Below are 8,773 nucleotides of genomic sequence, written 5' to 3'. Positions count from 1 at the left end.
GATGTCAAAAGTAAAATATTTCCTTCTGTTTTTTTTTCTCGCTAAAAAGCTAAACATCGATGATTCGCGGTTTTGCTGATATTGTTCAGGCGTGAGAAAAAAAGAGGGAAGTATATTTTTGATTTTTTCGTTACTCACACGTTGACAGTTCGTTACGAGGTTTCCTGTAAGTGCGAGCAGCCACGAAATCTCTTTTACTGCTTTCAACGCGAATTCGTGACTACAAAAGTGAATGAAATTTTCAAGCCTGTTCGCACTTACACGAAAACCCATGCCGAATTGTCAAAACTTGTGGGAAAACAATAGCAAAAATACTTCCTTCTCTTTTTTTCTTACAAAAACCAAACAAATATCCTGTATGAGCGAGCGGGTGTCGATTTCTTTTAATATACACTAGAGCCCCCAGCTATATAGGATTTTGTGTTAGTGTGAGCAGGCTTCAAATTGCTTTTGCGCTCATGTCTTCGAATGAACATTTTAGGTGATCGCAGTGCCACCATACTGCTTATTGCCACTTGCGAAAAACCGTTGCAAGTTTTTACACACGGTCCAAGCCTAGCTTGGATGTCTGTTATCTGTGGTTTAGCTTTCCTTCTTTGACGTAAACGAAAGAAAGAGCACGGTAGTGTTGCAAGAGAAGAGTGCCAGATTTGATGTATGCAGAGTTGTCAAAAAGATTGTTCGCATATTACGAACACAATTTATAGCGGCCACCATTATAGCGCGTAAAAAGCTGGATACCTATAAAGAAGGATTTCTGTCTGTCTGTCCGTATGTTCCTTATAGAATCGAAAACTACTGAACCAATCGGCATGAAAATATGCATGTAGAGGTTTTTTGGGGCCAGGAAAGGTTTTAGTAATGGTTAGAAACCCCTCCCCCCACTAAGAGGGGGGCTCCCATACAAATGAAACATAAATTTCTGCATAACTCGACAACTAATCAAGCAAATAGAACAAAATTTGGCATGTGGGTGGGCTCGGTGACAAAGAATTTATTCTATGGTAAATTGAGACCCCTCCCCTCTTTATAAGGGAAATTATAACTCCTCTCCTCTTTAAAAGGGGGGGCTTCCATACAAATTTCCTCATAACTCGAGAAGTAATTAAGCAAATGGAACCAAATTTGGCATGTGGGTGTTTTTGGAGACAAAAAATTTTTCTATAATGAATTGGGACCCCTCCCCGTTTTAGGAGGGGGGGATCCTATACACTTGAAATACAAATTTCCTCATAACTGAAGAACTAATCAAGCAAATGGAACAAAATTTGGCATGTGAAAGTTTTCGAGGGCAAGAATATTTTCTATGGTGAATAAGGACCCCTCCCCACTTTAAGAGGGGGGGGGGCTCTTATACAAACGAAATACAAATTTCCTCATAACTCGAGAACTAATCAAGTAAATGGAACCAAATTTGGCACGTGGGTGTTTTTGGAGACAAATTTTTTTTCTATGATGAATTGGGACCCCTCCCTACTTTAGGAAGGGAGGCTCCTATACAAATGAAATACAAATTTCCTCATAACTCGAGAATTAATCAAGCAAATGGAACCAAATTTGGCATGTGAAAGTTTTCTAGGGCATGAATATTTTCTATGGTGAATTAGGACCCCTCCCAACTTTAAGAGGGGGGCTCCTATACAAACGAAATACAAATTTCCTCATAACTCGAGAAGTAATCAAGCAAATGGAACCAAATTTGGCACGTGGGTGTTTTTGGAGACAAAAATTTTTTCTATGATGAATTGGGACCCCTACCCACTTTATAGCTTCTGCGTATCACTCATACTGTGAGTATTGCTAGTTTCGTGCAGTTTCGTTTTAGTTTTCGCGCAATTGCATGCAATTTGTCAAATAATCTGGCATCTCTGTGCGCCAAGTCAAACGTGTGAAAAGTGAAGTCTGTAAACTTCATTTCAGTTTCAGCAGTCGTCGTCGGAAAGTTGAAATGTGAAGTAGTTTTGTTGGTTCCGATTGCAGTTTGTCGTCGTTATTAACCGTGTCACTTGGTAGTAAATCACAAACAACCACTCCGCTAACGATTGACCAATCTTCCAATAGTGCTAGTGTTTTCTAAAGTATCATTGCAATGCGGTAATTGAAAACATTGCACTCGTTCGATAAATAATTACCTAAAAATTGTTCTGTTACCGTGGCCTGTTAGTGCGAGTGAGTGAACAAATGAAGTAATTGAAGCTTTTCTCTAGCTGCTAGAGCAAGATGTCAACAGCTTGAGTGTGATTTAAAAAAAAGAATAGAAACGACAGAGGAGAAAGTGCTGTTTGTTTGAGAATAATAAAAAGCTTATTTTTTGTGCAACGTCGAATGTAAGGTTTCCGGTTGCCGATATTCCGGTGGATTCTTTCCGAGGCCAACCGCCAGGATAACGAAAGTGCTTCCTGTTTTCTCTGCAGCGTGATTGCAGCACCCGCAGCCGTCGTCGCCCTCCATCCATCCAGGGTAAACGCTTGAATCTTCGCAGTTTTTTCCGTGTATGTGTTGAAGTGGTGAGATTTGCATTATCATCTTGACTTTTGTATGAAGTATGAATTTTTATTATATATTGTTTTGTTAACGTTGTTTCATGTGTGTCTAGTGATTACGCAATTTGCGGATCTCAACGAATCTGGGAGTTTTTACAAAGGCAACTTATAGTACCACACGGGTTTCTTTCGGAGTTTTCAGATGCTAAACACGCTTGTATATTTTTGCACACTTTGCAATACATTTAACACTAATGGATTGAATTGACCCATTAGAGTAACCAGGATATCGTAACATGCTGTGCTATCAATAAGATATTTTTATCAAATTTTATGATGCAACATTTTTAAAATACGTTTTACAGACATAGGACAAAAAATTTTTTTTTTATTGTTTAATGTGGTTTTAACCAGTTGGTCATTCACCACGCAAATTTTTTGTTTAATTTGTAATTGTAATTGTAATTTATTAGAGATACGTTAACCACTTACTTTAGAACTTTGTTCAGGGCCAAGGATTTATAAAGAGAAACTTTATTTTGTATTTATTTATTGTATATATTATACCAAATTTATTCTGTATTTGGGTATTATTCTGACAGATAAGTATTTCGCCTCCAGGTTTCATCAGTATTCGTTCAGAATCGTAATAATTTTTTTTTTTGCGAAGCAATCATGCTGTTTCAGGGAATACAGGATACCAATCGATACAAATTTTTGAACAAAAAGGATTAATAAAATAATGTGTAATCTATTGGGGTATGGATACTCAGTCACTTTTTTTCTGAAATGGAAATAATAAAATCGCAGCTGTATGAGTTGTACGGGCCTGGGAAGCAAATGTATGCTCACATGTGATTCGTTGATTAGTTATGGCAATGCTCAATGTTTATTGCGTTTATTATTTAATTCGCAGAATAAATTCTAAATGTAAATCTCTTGAATTGGTTGATAAACAAGCAATGTATTAGCGCTTAAAACCTATCAAAATTTGGCGCTCAGTTTTTTTTAGATATTTTAGAATAATACTTTGGATAATACCCACAGTTCACAGTTGGACGGAGTACTAACACAAAACAGTAACCATTTTTGTTTGTTCAAAACTACATTATGGTATAGTTTATTTTAGAAAAGAATTATTTAAAGTTTGAGTAACATTTCTAACGGGACTGCCAAAGTGCACGTTAATCTTCAATACTTTTATTTAGAGGTAGACATGACATTGATTGTCGGCAGACGTTTCGAAAAGGGCGAATGAAGTGACATAGGTGAAATTCCAGTCGATTTACAAACAGAGCACTGTTATTGCTACGGAACGGACGAAGCACAGCACACAGAGCAAACGGAATACACAAAAGCTGACGTTCAGTTCGACGCTGTATGTGGCAGGGAGCAAACCGTGTGCTCAAAGCCCTCAAGACGTCGTCGGCAGTGGCACAACCGTACAGCAACGCCTTTTTGCCCGATATCGGCTAGTTTTTCTAGTAGGAATTTTTCGTTTAGAGCTAGTGATTTTGTGCAAAATAAGCGTAATAAGAGAGTGATGGATAGTGGTTGTGCATTGTAATAAGCGGTTAATTTATTCGGTAGAATCAAACGGAGAAAGCAATAAATATTTAGTGCGGATTTGCAGTGATTCGTGGAATTATTCGCTTTTCAATGGAGCACCCACACACGTTCAAAGGCGAAAAGTACACAGTCACAATCATTGGTTAAGTTCGTTATTTTTGCATCAGACGTGGTGACTGTCGAAAGCATAAGCAACGCAAGATAGGCGTTCAAGGAGTGTGTGAGTGCGCTACGGCTACGGCTGGCAAGTGAGAATCGATCAAAGTGTGCTGCTGTCTTTCATCGAAATCGATGTAACTGTTTTCATACACGGTTTGGCTAATGGTAGTGGTTTTATAACTTGGAATATTCGTTAGGGTTAGTGCGGAAAATGTTTCATTGATTGACATCATCATGTTGTTACTGTTGTTTTAATTTATAGGAATTACGAGATAATCAGTCGTCACTCTCCTCGACACCACATCTTTGCCATGTGTTAGGCAGGAAGATTCGTTGTTTTTGTTACTGTTACTGCTAGAACTACTGATTGACACATATTTCCTGGCATAATTATTTGCCAACGGATCGTAAATTAGACTAGAGTCGATTTCAAAGCCGGCAGTGCCACAGATTGTACCTACTAGTGGTTGCTGACAGTGTGCGATAAAACGTGACGGTTTTACGGCAAGCTGGAGCCTGCAAGGCAGTTTGCATTGCTTGTACCATAGCATCATACAGTTAGTGGACGCATAAATTTCTTATCTCTTCAGACCGTGAGTATACATACGTTATGGTTTTCTTTTCACCGTTGTGCAAATTTAAAATTTGAAATAATTTGAGTAAGGTATATTCAAAAATGCAAGATTCCTATATCTAAGTTCCTGCTATACCAATTTTTACAATAATATTACATCTCCAGTGTTTTGCTGTCAACGAGTATGTTATTCTAATAAGAATCCAATAGGCAAATGAACCCAGATTTGATTATTTAATAATCAAAATTCTTGTTAATGCATTAGCAAAACGGCTCTTTTGTGTGAGCGGTTATTTTTTGTAGAAATTGAACCTGTTTTTGATGTAGGTCTACGTCTTTCAGGAAGGTGGCTGGTATAGGGAGTAATTCCAAAAAATCTTTCTCGAAAAGTGGTCAGGTTTTGAACGCTAATAGCTTAGTGGTTTCCTGAACAATTTTCAATATTCTTACACCAATCGATCGGATAATCTACTAAGAATTGGCCCAAATGAAGAAAAGTATGGATTCTTGATGATGAACTATTGAAAAATTGAAAATAATGAACTTATGTTGTACCAGAATTCTCGCTTCGTGATTGGTTGGAAGATTTTTTACGATGATCCAAACCTATACCAATTTGATATCTGTGCTTGGGAAGTAAGCCAAAACAAGTGACAAAGTTTCCTCATTTCAACAAGATTTCTTAACACCGCGATTAAACCTAGACCATTTTGATGTCCTTGCTTGTGAAGTACGCCAGAAAGAGTGACAAAGCCCCCTCGTACCTACAGATTTCTTACGAACGCGATTAAACCTTGTCCAATTTGATGTCTGTGTTAGGGAAGTGTGCCAGAAAAAATGACACAAGTTCGTTGTCTCAACAGTTCGCAAATTCTTTACTGCGAGATGATTAAACGTAGACGAATTTGATATCTGTGTTGGAAAAATGTGCGACAGCTAGTGTTCGGTTATAACACAGATAACAGACATCCAAGCTAGGCTTGGACCGTGTGTAAAAACTTGCAACGGTTTTTCGCAAGTGGCAATAAGCAGTATGGTGGCACTGCGATCACCTAAAATGTTCATTCGAAGACATGAGCGCAAAAGCAATTTGAAGCCTGCTCACACTAACACAAAATCCTATATAGCTGGGGGCTCTAGTGTATATTAAAAGAAATCGACACCCGCTCGCTCATACAGGATATTTGTTTGGTTTTTGTAAGAAAAAAAGAGAAGGAAGTATTTTTGCTATTGTTTTCCCACAAGTTTTGACAATTCGGCATGGGTTTTCGTGTAAGTGCGAACAGGCTTGAAAATTTCATTCACTTTTGTAGTCACGAATTCGCGTTGAAAGCAGTAAAAGAGATTTCGTGGCTGCTCGCACTTACAGGAAACCTCGTAACGAACTGTCAACGTGTGAGTAACGAAAAAATCAAAAATATACTTCCCTCTTTTTTTCTCACGCCTGAACAATATCAGCAAAACCGCGAATCATCGATGTTTAGCTTTTTAGCGAGAAAAAAAAACAGAAGGAAATATTTTACTTTTGACATCACGCACGCATTGCCAATCCACAATGAGATTTCGTGTGAGTGCGAAAAGAATTGAACATCCTTTTTTAGTTTCGCGGAAGAGCCTGCTCGCACTTGCACGAAATCTTAAACGGGAAGATAAACAAAAGGAAAAAATATTTCCTTCCTTTTTTGTCATGAACAAACCTCAAAATATCAGCAACACTTTGCAGAGCTGCCAGATATTTTTTGAAAGAATTATTCTTTATCGAATTTTAACGCCGAATCACGGAAACAATGATTTTGTGCATTCTGTTTCATCTATTTGGAATTATATTGATTTCTAATATAAACATATCTTTTAACCATGCCGTATTTATAATATATGTGTACAATATGTGGTAAGCTGAAAAAAGCGGGATATCTGGCAGCTCTGCCCAACACCAGCTGCAGGTATCGCAAGCGGGCGCTTCAATCACTTAAGAGAATGCAAGTGGCAATAAGCAGTTAGATGTCGCTAGAGTCATTTTACACACGGTTTGCGAAGCTTTTTGTTCTAGCTTGGATGTCTGTTATCTGTGGTTATAATATGATTCTGTTTCATATAGTACAGTGTTTCATACGCATGCTTGCCGTTTCATTAGAAGTGTAGTGAAAAGATGTGCTGCTGATAAAATAGAATTGAATTGGTAAAATCCCTTCAACGTGGAGAACCACCAATCTTTAATTTCTGTAAGGTAACAGGAAAGCAACAGTTTGTGTTCTTGATTTTGTTAAATTGTGCCCAAATGCACATAGAAATAACTGAAATTTTTTGAGGATTGAACGTATGCAATGTTACTACTTTGATAAATGTTACATACAACGCATGTAGCAAGTATATATGTTGCATTTAGCATGTATGCATGAAGAATCGAATGATTACAAGCATCGATACAAGCTACTATCACTACAAAGAGACGTAGTCCTGCGTCACCTATATATGCGGTCGTGTCATGTACACAACCCCTCTGGCTTTTTTTACTTTAGATATTTTTTTAGATATTCGTTACGAGAAATACATAAAATCGGGTACAACACTTCTAACTTCTGAGGGCATGTAAAGTGAAACATGAAAAAATAAATGTTACACACATTTTAATTTATAAAATTTTAGCTGCATTCGATTATCAAATCCTTAATTTCGACGTTGTCAACAAGTGAGGGTTCATTATGCAGCAAACGACGCGAAACAATGACACCATTAGTGGACCCTTTCCATGCAAAATACACTAGAATTCCTATAATGGACTTATTGCAATCCTCAAAAGATCCAAAATAAGATAACGGATATTCCTTACCGGCAGGGCTGGGTTGTTCACTTTGACTCAATTTTGATTCATTTGACTGTACCGTCTCAGCAGAGCAAAATTTGACAAAGTTATATATGGGACATTTGTAGAACCAGTTATTATCTACAATTTTGCTGAGTAAAGTTTTACTGTATCTTTTGTATTTATGATGCTACAATGCTAGTACCTTATTAGTGACTAAATGAACGTTCATTTAGTTACTAATGACGTACTAGCATTGTAGCGTCGTAACTACAATAGATACAGCAGAACTTTATTCAGCAAAAATGAAAATGATAACTAGTTCTACAAATCAAAATTCAGTCAAAGTGAACGAAACCAGCCCTGCTTACTGGTTTTGGAAAAAATACAAAATATGGGATTTGCAACATAAGTTGATATTTTTGTAAGCTTAATCGAGTGTCACTGATGTTGAAAGTGCCATCGATTAGATATTTTGTATTTCCATATCAAAATAATCTATAGAAGACAGCTCAAGCATTAAAATATATACTACTGATTTATATACCTTAATAAATAATAAATTTCAAAATATAAATCACTTGTTGCTTCCACGTTTGTGACGATTGTTTTTTTTTTCACCATATTTTTATTGCGATTTCGTTTATCTCCATTTCAGAAAAAGCGACAGAATTTCGTCCCAAAACAGAAGGACCCTGAGAATAAACTAGATTGCAAAAGTGCGCAACGTTCCTTCCGATAATATTGTGTTAACTATTGAAAACTTGACTGGTCAGAATTGCTTGAATCGAATTGATTACTACCTGTCGCCGCATCAACAGCAGAGAGCAATGCCTCCTTTGTATCGTGTTCATGCAGACCGGCTAGAGCCAGTTAAGCTGCTAGATTTTATCGCAGTTGAACGCCCTGTACAGTATCCGAAAACTTGGTTCGATAATAATCCGGGTCTAAAGCCTCCGGTTGCAATAGTGTCTAACACAGAAAACAATATAAACAACATAGAGTCAACGGTGCGAGATCAATTTAACCGGGGAACTCTGGACGTCAAGATTGCGGTTGCCTTTCTGTATGGTACTTTCGTAAGAAAACCAGCAACTTTGAACGAGGATTGGGAATCCTTCGGTCGAGTGATTGGAAACCGAGGAAAAGCTATAACATTGGCTAATATTATGGATTTTAAAGCAA

At 37.4% G+C, this 8,773-nt stretch overlaps 1 protein-coding gene across 5 annotated transcripts in view; it reads left to right on the top strand.

Moving 5' to 3' along the window:
- Window positions 1-1,941: 1,941 nt before the first annotated feature.
- The window catches only part of LOC128733681 (ADP-ribosylation factor 6), a 57,853-nt gene continuing 51,021 nt past the window's right edge, over window positions 1,942-8,773 (top strand). The window contains exons 1-2 of one of the 5 annotated variants that reach the window (XM_053827439.1): window positions 1,942-2,507; window positions 8,247-8,307. The gene's annotated coding sequence lies outside the window, so the exon portion shown is untranslated. Of the gene's footprint in view, window positions 2,508-3,890; window positions 4,805-8,246; window positions 8,308-8,773 lie in introns of those variants that run through there. The other 4 variants (XM_053827435.1, XM_053827437.1, XM_053827434.1 and 1 more) reach the window with 4 other exon arrangements.

This window comes from Sabethes cyaneus, chromosome 2 (assembly GCF_943734655.1).
Source record: "Sabethes cyaneus chromosome 2, idSabCyanKW18_F2, whole genome shotgun sequence".
Lineage (NCBI taxonomy): Eukaryota > Metazoa > Arthropoda > Insecta > Diptera > Culicidae > Sabethes > Sabethes cyaneus.
The sequence above is the reverse complement of the archived record's forward strand: the minus strand, read 5'-3'. Positions and strand labels throughout refer to the sequence as shown.